Here is a 17,604-nt window from a genome sequence, read left to right as displayed (position 1 = left end):
TTAGTGCTTTCTTCCTGAGATTAATTTTAGAATATATCTCATTTTATATATTTTTTAATTGATGTTATAATTTAAGTCCTCGCTACAAAAAACCATTCTGGAACCAACTGCACAATTATATTTCCTCAGTGACCTTGTAATCTCATGAGCATTCACTCTAGACTAAACAGCCTCATTCAGCTGCCCTGTGTCTGACTGCCGATGAAAGAAACTTGTTTGACAACTGTTTCAAGCAGAAACATATTTTCTCCATAATTGCATAAAAAAGATTTAAAACTTGCAAGACTAGAGCCAGGCTAGAATTTTAAGCACAAAGATTCATGTTAGATATATGAGTTCATTTCTAATTTAAATGCCCCCCCCCAAAAAAAAACAAAAAATAAACAAATATCAAAGACATTTTGCTATCATGGCCAGAAAAAAAAAAAAGTTAATTTGGTAATATTTTCATAATTACCACCAAGTATAGTATAAATTTTATATGTTATATACACATGCATATTGCAGGTTTTTTGTGATTTTTGTATTTTTCCACATTCTTTGATTTTCTGATGCCCCAAGACTTTCTGTAAAACTAACATATAAACTTAAGGTTGAGCGCAGTGGCTCACGACTGTAATCCCAGCACTTTGGGAAGCCGAGGCAGGCAGATCACAAGGTCAGGAGTTCAAGACCAGCCTGGCCAATATGGTGAAACCCCGTCTCCACTAAAAAATACAAAAATCAGCCAGATGTGGTGGCGGGTGCCTGTAGTTCCAGCTACTCGGGAGGCTGAGGCAGGAGAATTGCTTGAACCTGGGAGGCAGAAGTTGCAGTGAGCCAAGATTACGCCACTGCACTCCAGCCAGGCAACAGAGAGAGACTCTGTCTAAAAAGAAAAAGAAAAAGAAAAAAAAAAAAAACTTGAATGGGTAGCATCAAAAACAAAACAAAACTTAAATGAAACAACTACCTTTTCACCATTCTTACACAATCCGTATATAATAAGTCAATATTATAAGGTAAAAACAAAGGTAAAGACTATGACCAAAAAGCGTATACAGAATGCCACATTCTCTCATGGAAATTTTGGAATATAAGTAACACTTGCATACACTAAAAATTCTAAGTGATTTCCAGAAAAAAGCACAATCACAGTGACAGCAGATTATACAAATTTTCTATATCATGACTGTGCTGGTGGTTACAAACTGGATGCATTTGTCAAAACTCATCGGAATATACAATAAAATAGGTATTTTATTGTATGTGAATTATGCTCTAATAAAGCTGATTAAATTTAAATTTCTTAAGTGTTAAGATTTTTAAAGTATTATAGATTGCCTCAATTATTTTTCACTGGTAGAATGTAAACTAATCCATTTAAAACAAATTTCCTGAACTTGCAGTTTGCACCTGAAATTCTACCTTTCCTAAATGCTATTTTAAGTAGCTATCTAGGAATATGGGAAGTACTTGCTATTTTTAATAATATTATATACCATTAGGTTCAAAAACTACATCAATAGATGCATAAAAGCATTCAATAAAATCAAATGTGGAGAAAAGATTTAATATATATTCATAATGCAATTTCTTCAATGTGATTTAGAAAATACATTTATGTGATACAAAAAAAACCCACTTAAACAGCAAATATAATACTTAATGATGAAACACTTGAGGCATTCACCAGAAAAAAAAACAGAAAGAAACTACAGTTATTAGAATTATACTTGGTCTAAAAGTTCTACAAGTTCTAGCCAAAATACAATAAAATATAAACCTAAAATCAGAAATATAGCATTTAAAAGAAAAATTACTTTTCAGCTGACTGACTCCTAGATAGAAACCCAGATATTTACCTAATAGAACTAGGTATATAAACTATTAGAATTCAGTAAAATGTTATGTAGAAAATGACATTTAATAGTTTTCATATATAACAGCAAGAACCAGTTAGAAAGAATGATGAAAACTTTATCACAACAGCATCAAAAGTAGAATACAATGAAAATTAATTTCCAAGAAATGTGTGAGATATATAAAAACTAAGTATATTTTAAATGCCCATTCTTCTCTGATCAGATTGTAAGTTTAAATTCCAGATACAATCCCAAAAGGATTGGTGTTTGGTTACTATATAGGGGGATGGATGTATCTTATCAGCTAAGTTGTGGTGGCTTTTGATGTGTTTCATTACTTGATTCACAGTATTTTATAAAAATTTTCAAAGGTACACAAATCTTAAAACAATTATGGAGTGCTTTGTTGCTTTTGCCAACAAAGTTTACTTCAAAGTATAAATGTATAAAAATGCTTAGAATATCTTAAGAAAGGTAAGTAGCAAGAGAAGACCTATCTTCTCGCTTGTAGTACGCAGAATTTAGACATGGCCCTCAATATTCTACCCTGTTATATTCACTCCTTGCATAATTCTCAGTCCTTGGGTATAAATAGGACCATAAATATGACAGTTTTCATTGCTGTGATTATACTACATATACAAAATGATTTTGCAAATGTAGTTAAAATCCCAAATAAATACATTATGTATTAATAAAAAATGATAACGATCCTCTGGGCCATCAGCTAGTCCTAATCGTTTTGCTGACAAAAGCTCTTGCCTGGATGTTGATAGCTGCTTTACTGATCATGATGGTGGTTGCTGAAGGTTGGGGAGGCCATGGCAATTTCTTATAATAAGACAATAATAAAGTTTACTGCCTTGACTGACTCTTCCTTTCACAAAAGATTTCTCTGTAGCACACAATGCTGTTTAATAGCATTTTACTTACAGCAGAACTTCTTCAAAAATTAGAGGCAATCCACTCAAACTCTACCACTGCTTTATCAGCTCAATTTATAAAATATTCTAAATCCTTTGCTGTCATTTCAACAATATTCACAGCATCTTCACCAGAAGTAGATGCCATCTCAAGAAACCACTTTCTTTACTTATCCCTAAGAGTCAGTTCCTCAATTTTTCAAGTTTCATTATGAGGCTATAGCAGTTCAGTCATATCTTCAGGCTTCACTGCTAATTCTAGTTTTCTTGCTATTTTCACCCCACTTGCAGTTACTTCTTCCAATAAAGTCTCAAACATGGGGGATGGAATTAACTTCTTTCAAATTCCTGATAATGCTGATATTCTGACCTCCTCCCATGGATCATAAAAGTTCCTAATGGCCTCTAGAGTAATAAATCATTTCCAGAAGGTTTTCAATTTGTTTCATCCAGATCCATCAGAGGAATCACTATTTATGCCAGCTATACTACTATGAAACATATTATTTAAATAACAAGACTGAAAAGTCAAAATTACTCCTGATCCATGAGCTTTAGAATGGATGTTGTGTTAGAAGTCATGAAAACAATACCCATTTCCTTGCAGATATCCATCAGAAGTCTTAGGTGACCAGATATAATGTCAATGAGTAGTAGTATTTTGAAAGTAATCTCTTTTTTCCTAAGCAGTAAGTCTCAAGAGTGGGCTTCAAATATTCAGCAAACCATGTTGTAAACAGATACACTGTCATCCAGGCTTTTTCATTCCGTTTATAAAGCACAGGCAGAGTAGATTTAGCATACTTTTTAAGGGTTCTACAATTTTCAAAATGGCAAATAAATATTGGCTTCAATTTAAAGTCACCAGCTGCATTTGCTCCTAAGAAGAGAGTCAGACTTGCTTTTGAAGCTTTGGAAACAGGCATTGACTTTTGTTTGTTTGTTTGTTTGTTTTTGAGACAGGGTCTCACTGCATCACGTCACTACACTCAGGCTCAAGGTCACCTAGGTTGGAGTACAGAGACACGATCATGGCTCACTGCAGCCTCAACCTCCCCAGGCTAAGGTGATTCTCCCACCTCAGCCTCCTGAGTAGCTGGGACTATAGGAGTGCACCACCATGCCTGGCTAATTTTTGTAGTTTTTGCCATATTGCCCAGGCTGGTCTCAAACTCTTGGGTTCAAGCTAACTGCCTGCCTCAGCCTCCCAAAATTCTGGAATTACAGGCGTGTGTGACAGACAGACAGAGAGAGACAGAGACAGACAGAGAGACAGAGACAGACAGGGAAACAGCCAGTCAGAAGAACAGTCAGAACACACATATTTATTAACTTTACCTTCTTATATGGGTACAGTTTGTGACAACCAAAACAATAATAATAGTACCATCAAAAGATCACTAATCACAAATCACCATATAGATAAAATCATGAAAAAGTTTGAAATAGTGCAAAAATTAACCAAATGTGAAAAACAGACATGAGGTAAGTACATGCTGTTGGAAAAATAGCATTGATATACTTGCAATATCTGCAAAAAGCAATAAAACAAAATGCAATAAAATGAGGTACACCTGCATTTTTGTGAACTGGACCCTATTATATTTCTTCAAGAGTCACAGATTTTTTAATTGCTTTGCCAATAACAGTGATAGATTTGTAATAACCAATTACTTTTGCTCAGCAAGTTGGTTTTTATGGATGCATTAATTCTATGGCCACATAAGAAAACAAAATTAATAGTGCTAATAGAGGTCAAACAAGAAATTTTCTTCTAATTACCATCAGGTTCTAATTAACTGACTTAATTCAATATCATTGTAACTACTACAATTATTTTCACTACTGATATAATAATAGTTAGATATTCTCATATCTTGTGACTCAAGACATTAAACCTTCAGAGTTAAAATCATTTTTAAAGTTTCCTGATTGATAGCACAGAACTTATGCCAGTTATGTCAACATAAGACAGAAATAAGTATGTGCATCTATATCTTTGTATTGCTTTGTGGTAAAGCGTTGTAGCTACCACAAAGCAATATAAAGATAAGATCTACATGAAATTAGGATTAAAATTACATTCCACAAGATCAATGGAACATAACAGAGAACCCAGAAATAAAGCCACATGTTTACGGCCAATTAATAATCAACAAAGATGCCAAGTACATACACTGGGGAAAGAATTCCTTCTTTAATAAGTGGTGCTGGGAAAACTGGATATTCATATGCAGAACAATGAAACTGGACTCCTATCTCTCACTATATACAAAACTCAACTCAAGGTGAATTAAAGACATTTAAATGTATGACCAGATGATATAAAACTACTAGAAGAAAACAAAGGGAAAACACTTGAGGACATTGGTTTAGGCAAAGATTTTATGGCTAAGACCTCAAAAGCACAGACAACTAAAACAAAAATAGACAAATGGAACTATGTCAAACTAAAAAGCTTCTGCAAAGCAAAGGAAACAATCAACAGAGTGAGGAGACAAGATGTTGATTGGGAGAAATTATTTGCAAACTATTCATCTAACAAGGACCTAACATCTATAATATACAAGGAACTCAAATAATTCAACAATAAAAAAATAAGTAATCTCATTAAAAAGTAGGCAAAGAATATGAATAGAAACCTTTTCAAAAGAAGACACACAAATGTCAACAGGTATATGAAAAAATGCTCAACATCACTAATCATCAGGCAAATATAAACCACAATGAGATATCTTGCCCCAGTTAGCAGGGCTATTATTAAAAAGACAAAAAGTTACACATGCTAGTAAGGATACAGAGAAAAGAGGACTCTTATACACTATTGGTGGGAATGTAAATTGGTATAACTATTATGGAAACCAGTATGGAGATTCCTCAAAAAATAAAAAATAGAACTATATGATCCAGCAATCCCACTACTGGGCATCTAACCAAAGGAAAAGAAATCAGTATATAAAGGACACCTTGCACTTACATGTTCATCACAACACCATTCACAACAGCAAAAATATAGAATCAATCTAAGTATCTATCTATGGACAAATGGATTTTAAAAATGTGGTACGGACGTGCGCGCGCGCACACACACACACCCACACACATACAAAATGTATTACTATTTAGCCATACAAAGGAATTAAGCCATGTCATTTGCAGCAACATGGAGGGAATTGGACATTCATCAGGTTAAGTAAAATACGCCAGGCACAGAAAGACAAATTTTGCATGTTCTCACTCACATGTGGGAGATAAAAACTTGAACTCATGGAGATAGAGACTAAAATATAGCAGAGGCTGGGGAAGGGTGTGAGGGTGGAAAGGAAAAATAAAGAGAGGTTGGTGAATGAGTATAAACTTACAGTTAGATAAAAGAAATAAGTTCTAATGTTCAATAAGAGACTAGGGTGACTATAGTTAGTAACAATATGTTATATATTTCAAAGTAGCCAGAAGAGAGGACTTCAAAGGTTTCCAACACATAGAAATAATAAATACTCAAGGTGATGGATACCCCAAATACCCTGACTTGATCATTATACACTCTATGCATGTAAAAATACTCACATGTATCCCATAAATATGTAAAATATTATGTATTGGTAAAAGAAAAAACTTTCATTCTGCAGAATTTTGGTAGCAAACAGCTTCACTTAAATCATACATAAGGAAAACTTAAGAATGCACACCTTAAATAAAGATAATATTTTATCGTAAAAGTGTCACAACATGTCATAGAATGAAAGTAATAGATATTCCCATAAAACTGAGAAAGGCATTCTGAAACATCATATTAGAGAAATCATTCTTACTTCTCAGCTTTACATATGATTATTTTACACAGAAATTTAAAGATATATATAAATTATGTATTTACATAATGCATATATTTACATAAACTAGCAGTGCTTTTAATAAAACCGTAACTCTTATATGAAACTACTTAAATATTTCATCATGTAATATTTTCATGGTCGGTATCAAAGATTGCCTTAAACCATATATATGACAAATTTATATCTACCTTAAATACTCTGTAATTTTCAATATTTTTCACTATTCAAGTATTTGAGTAATACAGAAATTTACTCATAAACATTCATTAAAATGTGATATGAACTTCTAAGAATCCAAACCAAAATTTACAAAAAAATCATGCTGATATAAATTATAAATGTTTAAAATCAATTTTTAAATTTCTTATTTATAACTCTAATCTGTCAATTGATTTCTTGGGAATTTTAAGAGTAGGTTCAGAAGTTATATTATCTTTATCTGCTGGAGTACACGAAAGAAATAAAATAACAATAAAGTTATCTATTCAACACTTTGCCAAAAAGTCTTCTTTTTAATTTCCATGATCATTTACAAACGAACAGCTCACATTAAATAAATCACTTGTATACTTATTGAAAACAGTAGTTATGGCCAGGCGCAGTGGCTCACACCTGTAATCTCAGCACTTTGGGAGGCCGAGGCGGGTGGATCAGTTGAGGTCAGGAGTTTGAGACCAGCCTGGCCAACATGGTGAAACCCCATCTCTACTAAAAATACAAAAAATTAGCCAGGCATGATGGTGCACACCTGTTTTTCCAGCTACTCAGGAGGCTGAGTCAGAATTGCCTGAACCCAGGAGGCGGAGGTCACAGTGAGTTGAGATCGCGCCACTGAACTCTAGTTTGGGCAACAGAGTGAGACTCCAACTCAAAAAAAAAAAAGAAAAAAGGAAATAGTAGTTATATTTGATTAATAACTTGAAATGGATGAATCTAGTTGTGTCACAAATGCTCATGATTTGTTTCAACTAAGGGACTAACTCTTGAGTGGAAGGTAGTAAAATATTAACTAGAAAGCCAGTTGATTATTAAAAAGAGAGTCTCACACTGACAGTCAATTAGACTTTCCTAAACTGACCACTATGGCCATAATCTAGGGAATTTCAATTAGCAGTTAAGTTTTCCCACTGCTTGCTCCCATTGGCACAGAAGAAAACATGTTTATGTATTGTTTTGAGCACACCAGAGGAGTATTGCCAGTACAATTTGAGTTATAATTATTTACTAATGATACCCTGTGAATGAGAAATTCACATATATTCTTCATCTATTTCTCAAGTTTAACTAACTTCATCATGAAAAGATCTCAGTAACAATCACCTAAAAATCTCAAGGCAGTATTCTTTTGGTTTTATCCTTATCAAAGTTTTATAAAAGAACAAAAATATAGTTCTTCGCAGACCAGTGCCTCCCAAGACCTTATGTCATCCACTCCCAAAAATACATAATTGAAATTATCCTGAAAGTGCCTGTGTCTACATTCTAGAAACAAATAAGGTGTAGCTACAAAAAAAAAAAAAAAGAAAAAAAAAATCTGTACCACTCTTAACTTCATCATGTCACATAGTTTCAACGCAGATGTTGGAAAATGGAAACGAGATGATTTGTTTTGTTTTGCTGAGACAGAGTCTCACTATGTTGACCAGGCTGGTCTTGAACTCCTGGCATCAAGCAGTCCTTCCACCTCAGCCTCCCAAAGTGCTAGGATTATAGGCATCAGCTACCACACATGGCTGAGATAACTGATGTATTCTCTATTTGCCTCTAGAGAAATTAAACTAGTTCCCTTTGTAGGAAAATAGAATATAAAACGGAAATTTTGTAACAATAAGGAAAGGAAAGGAGAAAGCACTAGAAGCTAGAAGTTTTGGGTTTGGGGAAAGACCACTGTAAAGGGATAACTGGAGCTTATTAGATGTAATCTTCTAGCAAAAACATGGACAACTGTTAGGATGAATGTGAAAATATTACAGCTTTACAAAACTGATACCTTATCCTCATACCTTATGAACAGCACCTCAAATCATTCTTTGAAAAGTCACTTCACAAAGCAACTTCTTCAGTTCCTTCAAAATGTTTTTAAAAATTTAGTTAGGTAAAAATATATTTTTAGGTCTACAGTAATAAGAAAAACAATAAGAAAGCAGATAGCTTCAGATAACAATTCCAGAAAAGAAAGTTAACTTCTGATACAAGAAATCAATTTAGGATTTACTTTAGCACATATCTAAGTATAAGGCCACAATATATCAACAAAGAGAAAGCTTGAGCTAATCCTGGTTCTAATTACTAAAGTCCTCTGTATAGAATTTAATCCCTTTGTCAAGGCAGAAGACTGAAGAGAGAAGGAAAGTATGAGTTACACATTCTATTTTGGTAGATAAATAGCTCCTGGACCAAAAAAAAAAAAAAAAAAAAAAAAATTTAACAATTCTGATATCACTACTAATTATCTAAATTCCTTCACTATTTAGCCACAGATGGCTAAAAGAAACTGTTATGGCCAAGATCTACTGCTTGAAGTGTATATATGTTTATTTGTAATAACAATTTGCCTTTTTAACTGTTGTAGATATCAAATGTATGTACAGTCTTTATGGCCAGAGACAAAAGTCTACTTCTAGAATCTTGGAGCTAATTATATTCTAAATATTCAATGCTTGATGAAAGCCCTACCACTGCCACCACCACCAACAGACACACACACAAACACGCAAAAAGTGCTCCTCCCTCCCTTCAAATCATATGTTAAGTATGAAAAACTTGGGAAAAGTACAAACACTAAGGTTATACCTTATCTAAAAGACACATCCTACATTTAAAACTCCAACCCACAGAGGTAAAGGCAGAAAGAAACACAAAAAGGGCTCCAAACAAAGTGTTGCCCAAGTTTATTTAATTTAATAACTTACTGGGAAAAAATAGACAATCAGGCTAAACCTACTTTACAGGGAATTCTAACCCTTATTTAAATCTTCATGTTCTAAGAAGTACCACCACCATAGAAGATTTAAAAAGAAACATGAGGAGGATATTCCATGAAACAGATCCAATAAAATCAGCAATAATTAAGTACTAAATGCAAGAGGAAATAAATTATTAAAAAAAAAAAAAAAAAAAAAAAAAGGCAGCCAAGCCTCCACTGCTAGGGAGGAGCAAAGATTGGGTGCCACTGGAAGAGGGGTAGAAAACCTACTGCCCACATTCCTAGTCCTACAATGAAACAGGAAAAGAAACCAACCACTGAGGAAAGGCAGGAAACCAACTCATACCTAGGGTCCTACACTGATGCCCAAGATTCCCCACCTGCAACAAAACAAAACAAACTTCAGTTGTGAGCTTGGGGAGGGACAGAAAAGCCACCTGTACCCTGAAGTAATAGATACAAATTGTTGGCCTCTGGGAAAGAAATAGGAACACTAAGAAAGCACCATCCTGATCCTCAGGCACACAGGTCCTCCTATGACTAAGGTTGGAACAGGAGAAGCAAGAAACCCCTTCTTCCCACAATAAGACTTATTCTAAGTAAAAAGCAAGGGCAATCTACTATTGGAGAGCAACACCAAGAGAGAAGCCCTCTGTGGCTCAGGCTTACAGAGCCTGTTGAAAACTAGAGGACAGAACAAGAAAACCTAGAAAACTCCTTCCAGCACTCCAGGCTTCACACTAAAAGCAAGGTGGCAATAAATTGTGACTAGACGAATTTGAAGCCTGTGGTACAACGATAGGAACTGGAGCAACAAAAAAACAAAACCAAGATCAAAATACAGAATTAATATTCAGCTCTCGACACTAATGGCCTAGCAGAAAAAGGCATGTAAATATTTCTGTGCATAAATATTATTTATCTCAGTCTCTACTATTCTGTCGTACAGAATGTCCAATATTCAAATAATAATTAAAACAAACGGGAAAACAACAAATGTATCACGAGGACACAAAACAGTCAACAGAATCAAACCCAAAGATAAAAGAAGGAGTTAAGAAATACTATGATTAATAAGTTAAAGGATCTAATGGAAAAGGTGGATAATATGTATGAACAGGTAGGAAATTTAAGAAGCGAAAATCATTTTTAAAAAGTGAATGAAAATACTAGATATAAAAATTGCAATATTAAAAAGAATTCCTTTGATGGCCTTATCAGCAGAATGGGCAAAATAGAAGAATAAGTGAACTTGAAGATAGGACAAGAGAGAAATTACCCTAGCTTTTAAAACAAAATTTTTTTAAAAATTGAAAAGCACAAAATAGAGCATATAAGAGGTGTAAGTAAAAAGATAATCAAAAGGTATAACTTTGTAAGATTTAAGAGACTAATACCTTTTTCAAAAAAAATTAGTCTAAAAGCCAGTATTATTACTAAGTTTGATTTATAACTCCACATTTTGTTTTCTACAGAATTTAAGAAACTAACACATTTTAAAAAATAATTTGTTAATAATCTTGGACACACAATATATAAAGATGTAATTCTGTGGCATTGACAACTAAAAGGGGTGAGGACAGAACTGTTTAAAAGCAGAGTTTTTGTACGTTACTGAAGTTAAGCTTGTATACATTCAGAGTGCTACAACTTAGGATAATAAACGTAATCATCATGATAATGAAAAAATAATAGCTCAAGAATATACACAATAGAGATAAGCAAAGAATTTCAATGTGGCACTAAAAAATAAACACAAAGAAAACAGTTATATAGGAAATAAGGGAGAAAAAGCTATAAGGCATATGTAAAACAAATTAAAAATGACAGAAGACCATCCTTATCAGTAATAACTTTAAACATAGCTTAATTAAACCCTCCAATCAAAAGACAGAGATTGGTAGAATACATAAAAAATAAATAAAACCAAGATCCAACTATATGCTAGCTACAAGAAACTAACTTAGGATTCAAAATCACAGATAGGTTAAAAGCAAAAGAATGAAAAGGGCTATTCCATGCAAATAGTAACAAAAACAGAAGTAAATACTAATATGAGGCAAAATAGGCTTTCAACCTAAAGTGTTCATAAGACAAAAGAACATAACATATTAAAATATTTATTTACCTATATAAATATTTATTTACCTATATAAATAACAGACCACCAAAACATATGAAGCAAAACTGTCAGAACCAAAGAGAGAGTTTTACAATAATAGTTAAAGGGTTCAATACTCCCCTCTCAATAATAGATAGAAAAACTAGACAAAAGATAAATAAAACAGAGGACTTGAACAATAGAATAAACCAACTAGACTGCAAAGACATATATGGAACACTAAACTACAAGAAAATACACTACACATTCCTCTAAAGTGCACACGGAACATTTTGTAGGACAGGCCATATTTTAGGCCATAACCTAAGTCTTAATAAATTTTTAAAAATTAGTATCATACAAAGTATCTTCCCCAATCATAACAGGATGAGGTTAGGAATCAATAATGGTAGAAAAACTAGAAAATTCACAAATTTGTAGAAATTATACAATACACTATTAAATAATCAATCGTTCAAAAAAGATCACAAGAAAAACTAGAAAACAGTTGGAAATGAATAAAAACAAGAACAAAGCATACCAAAACTTATGGGACACAGCAAAGCAGTAGGAGGAAAATTTATAGCTGTGAGTGCTAACACTAAAAAACAAGAAATCTGACCAAGCACAGTGTCTCACACCTGTAATCCCAGCACTTGGGGAGGCCAGGGTGGGCAGATCACTTGAGGTCAGGAGTTCGAGACCAGCCTGGCCAAGATGGTGAAACCCCGTCTCTACTAAAACTACAAAAAATTAAGCAGGCATGGTGGTGCACGCTTGGTATTCCAGCTACTCAGGAGGCTAAGGCAGGAGAAACACTTGAATATGGGAGACAGAGGTTGCATTGAGCTGAAATCATGCCACTGCACCCTGGCCCGGGCAATAGAGCGAGACTCTGTCTCAAAAAAAAAAAAACTAAACAAAACAAGAAAAGTCTTAAATCAACAATCTAACATTACACTTAAGGAATTAGAAAGAGAAAGACATACTAAACCTAAAACTAGCAGAAAAAAGAAAACAGTAAAGATTAAAGCAGAAATAAACAAAACAGAGAATAGAAAAATAGAGAAAAATCAATAAATCGAGATGATTCTTTCAAAAATATCAACAAAATTACCAAATCTTTAGCTAGACTAAGAAAAAGGAGAGAAGACTTAAATTAGTAAAATCAGAAATGCTAAATAGACTAAGAAAAAAGGAGAGAAGACTTAAATTAGTAAAATCAGAAATGAAAGTGGAGCCATTATTACCAATTCTATAAAAATTAAAAGGATTATAGGATTATATGAGAGAACTACGAGCAAACTGGGTAACCTAGATGAAACATTTAAAGAAGAACTATCAACAATCCTTCTCAAATATTTCCAAAAAACTGAAGAGGAAGAAACATCCCTAACTCATTCTATACTCTGTGTGATGGTTAATATTGAATGTCAACTTGATTGGATTGAAGGATGCAACGTATTGTTCCTGGGTGTGTCTGTGAGGGTATTGCCAAAGGAGAGTAACATTTGAGTCAGTGAGCTGGGAGAGGCAGACCCATCCTCAATCTGGGTGGGCACCATCTAATTAGCTGCCAGCGTGGCTAGAATAAAGCAGGCAGAAGAAGGTGGAAAGAGCAGACTTGCTGAGTCTTCTGGACTTCATCTTTCTCCCATGCTGGATGCTTCCTGCCCTCAAACATTGGACTCTAAGTTCTTCCGCTTGTGGACTCTTGGACTTACACCAGTGGTTTCCCAGGGGCACTCAAGCCTTCAGCCACAGACTGAAGGCTGCACTGTCGGCTTCCCTACTTTTGAGATTTTGGGACTCGGACTAGCTTCCTTGCTCCTTAGCTTGCAGATGGTGTATTGTGGGGCTTCACCTTGTGATCATGTGAGTCAATACTCCTTAATAAACTCCCCTTCATATATACATCTATCCTATTAGTTCTGTCCCTCTAGAGAACTCTAATACATTCTGATATAAAAGCCAGAGACTACAAGAAAACTAAAAGCCAATATCTCAGATGAACAGAGATACAATCAATAACATACCAAGAAGATTATACATCATGACTACATGAAATTTATCTCTGGGATGCAAGGTTGGTTTAACAAATCAATGTTACACAACTCATTAACAGAATGAAAAATAAAAACCACATGATTATCTCAAATAGATGCAGGGAAAGCATTTGACAAAGTTCAAAATCCCTTCATGATAACAACTGTCAACAAAATAAGTTTAGAATAAAATGTCCTAAACAAAATTGAGGTCATTTATGAAAGGCCTATGCCTAACATAATCAACAAAGGAAAAGTTTTCAGTTTTGCCTGATGCCAAGACAAGGATGTGCACTTTCATCAATTACATTCAACATAGAATTGGAAGTATTATCAAGAGCAATTAGACAAGAAAAATAAAATACATCCAAATAGGAAAGCAAGAAGTAAAATTATGCCTCTCTGCATATGACATGAACCTATATGTACAAAATCATAAAATTAGACCAAAAAGTTAGAACTAGAAAATGAATTCAACAAAGTAGCAAGATAGGAAACAGACATGCAAAAATCAGCTATATTTCTTTACACTAATAGTGATCTATCTGAAAAAAATCAAGACAGTTCTACTAACAATAGTATCAAAAAGATTAAGATACTTAAGAACAAATTTAACAAAGGAGGTCAAAACTCTACACACTGAAAACTATGAAACACTGAAGACAACATAAACAAATGGCAACAATAATGGGATGGCTGGCTTATATGGTACTTCTAGTTCTAGATCCTTGAGGAATCGCCATACTGTTTTCCACAATGGTTGAACTAGTTTACAATCCCACCAACAGTATAAAAGTGTTCCTATTTCTCCGCATCCTCTCCAGCACCTGTTGTTTCCTGACTTTTTAATGATTGCCATTCTAACTGGTGTGAGATGGTATCTCATTGTGGTTTTGATTTGCATTTCTCTGATGGCCAGTGATGATGAGCATTTTTTCATGTGTCTGTTGGCTGTATGGATGTCTTCTTTTGAGAAATGTCTGTTCATATCCTTTGTCCACTTTTTGATGGGGTTGTTTTTTTCTTGTAAATTTGTTTGAGTTCCTTGTAGGTTCTGGATATTAGCCCTTTGTCAGATGAGTAGATTGCAAAAATTTTCTCCCATTCTGCAGGTTGCCTCTTCACTCTGATGGTAGTTTCTTTTGCTGTGCAGAAGCTCTTTAGTTTAATTAGATCCCATTTGTCAATTTTGGCTTTTGTTGCCATTGCTTTTGGTGTTTTAGACATGAAGTCCTTGCCCATGCCTATGTCCTGAATGGTATTACCTAGGTTTTCTTCTAGGGTTTTTATGGTATTAGGTCTAACATTTAAGTCTCTAATCCATCTTGAATTAATTTTCGTATAAGGAATAAGGAAAGGATCCAGTTTCAGCTTTCTGCTTATGACTAGCCAATTTTCCCAGCACCATTTATTCAATAGGGAATCCTTTCCCCATTTCTTGTTTTTGTCAGGTTTGTCAAAGATCAGATGGCTGTAGATGTGTGGTATTATTTCTGAGGACTCTGTTCTGTTCCATTGGTCTATATCTCTGTTTTGGTACCAGTACCATGCTGTTTTGGTTACTGTAGCCCTGTAGTATAGTTTGAAGTCAGGTAGCATGATGCCTCTAGCTTTGTTGTTTTGACTTAGGATTGTCTTGGCAATGCGGGCTCTTTTTTGGTTCCATATGAACTTTAAAGCAGTTTTTTCTGGGTATACACCCAAAGGATTATAAATCATGCTGCTATAAAGACACATGCACACGTATGTTTATCGCGGCACTATTCACAATAGCAAAGACTTGGAATCAACCCAAATGTCCATCAGTGACAGACTGGATTAAGAAAATGTGGCACATATACACCATGGAATACTATGCAGCCATAAAAAAGGATGAGTTTGTGTCCTTTGTAGGGATATGGATGCAGCTGGAAACCATCATTCTCAGCAAACTATCGCCAAGAACAGAAAACCAAACACCACATGTTCTCACTCATGGGTGGGAACTGAACAATGAAATCACTTGGACTCGGGAAGGGGAACATCACACACTGGGGCCTATCATGGGGAGGGGGGAGGGGGGAGGAATTGCATTGGGAGTTATACCTGATGTAAATGACGAGTTGATGGGTGCTGATGAGTTGATGGGTGCAGCACACCAACATGGCACAAGTATACATATGTAACAAACCTGTACGTTATGCACATGTACCCTAGAACTTTAATAATAATAATAAATACATAAATAAATAAATGGCAACAAATCCCATGTCTGTAAGAATAGAGGAATATTGTTAAAATGTCTATACTACCAAAAGCAGTATACAAATTCAACAAAATCCCTATCAAAATTCTCATGGCATTTTCAATAGAAATAGAAAAAAATTATAAAGTTCACATGAAACCACAAAATACCCACAAAAAACAAAACAGCCTTGAAAAGGAAGAACAAAGTTGGAGACATCAAGTTTGCTGATATCAGATAATATTACAAAGCTATAGTATGGTATTGACACAAAAACTAACATATAGACATTGGAAAAGAATAGGGAGCCCAGAAATAAACCCAAACATCTGCAGTCAACTAATTTTTGACAAAGGCATGAAAACATACAATGGAAAAAGGCTAGGGATTTTAGTCAATGGCAATGAGAGAACTATATACATACAAAAGAATGAAACTGGCCCTTATCATACACCATATCCAAAAAAATATCAACTCAAAATGGACTAAAGACTTAAAAATAAAATCTGAAATCATAAAATTCTTAAGAGAAAACAGTGAGAAAGATCCTTGATGTTAACTTTGGTAATGGTTTTCTGGATAAGACACCAAATACACAACAAAACCGAAAATAAACAAGTAGAGCTACATCAAACCAAAAATGTCTGGACAACAAAGGAAATAAACAACAAAATGAAAAACCAACCTACACATTGGGAAAATATATTTGCAAACTATACATCCAATAAAGGGTTAATACCCAAATTATATAAAGAACGTGAATAGTTCAATAGCAAAAAAATCCAAATAACTCAATTTAAAAATGGGCAAAGGACCTGAATAGTCATTTCCCCAAAGATAATATATGAATGGCCAAAAGGCATATGAAAAGCTACTCAACATCACTAATCATCAAGAAAATACAAATCAAAACCAGAGTCTCTTAATAGCAGAATTGATTAAGCAGAAGAAAGAGTGAACTTGAATATAAGCTATTTGAAAATACAGTCAAAGAAAACAAAGCAAAACAAAGAATAAAAAACAATGAAGCATGCCTACAAGATCTAGAAAATAGCCTCAAAAGTGCAAATCTAAGAGTTACAGGGCTTAAATAGGAGACAGAGAGAGAAATTAGGGTAGAAAGTTTATTCAAAAGGATAACAACAGAACACTTCCCAAATCTAGAGAAATATATCAATATTCAAGTACAAGAAGGTTACAGAACACCAAGCAGATTAAACCCAAAAAAGAATACCTCAAAGCATTTCATACTCAAACTCCCAAAGGTCAAGGATAAAGAAATCTAAAAGCAGAAAGATAAACGAGTAACATAGAATGGAGGTCCAATATGTCTGGTAGTGAACTCTTCAGTGGAAACCTTACAGGCCAGAAGAGACTGGCATGAAGGAAAAAGCTTTCACCCTAGAATAGTATATCTGGTGAAAATGTCCTGCAAACATGAAGGAGAAATAAATAAAGACTTTCCCGGACAAACAAAAGCTGAGGGTTTTTATCAACACCAGACCTGTCTTACAAGAAATGCTAAAGGTGATTCTTCAATTAGAAAGAAAAGAACATTAACAAGCAATACGAAATCATCTGAACATACAAAACTCACCAGTAATGATAAGTACACAGAAAAACACACAATATTCCAACACTGTAATCATGGTGGATAAACTACTCTTAAGTAGGAAAACTAAAAGATAAATCAATTAAACATAAT

At 34.2% G+C, this 17,604-nt stretch overlaps 1 protein-coding gene across 1 annotated transcript in view; it reads right to left on the bottom strand.

Annotated features, from left to right (window-relative positions):
• The window catches only part of MNAT1 (MNAT1 component of CDK activating kinase), a 241,105-nt gene that overhangs the window by 64,970 nt on the left and 158,531 nt on the right, over positions 1-17,604 (bottom strand). The gene's annotated exons all lie outside the window — the stretch shown is intronic.

This window comes from Chlorocebus sabaeus, chromosome 24 (assembly GCF_047675955.1).
Source record: "Chlorocebus sabaeus isolate Y175 chromosome 24, mChlSab1.0.hap1, whole genome shotgun sequence".
Classification (NCBI taxonomy): domain Eukaryota; kingdom Metazoa; phylum Chordata; class Mammalia; order Primates; family Cercopithecidae; genus Chlorocebus; species Chlorocebus sabaeus.
The sequence above is the reverse complement of the archived record's forward strand: the minus strand, read 5'-3'. Positions and strand labels throughout refer to the sequence as shown.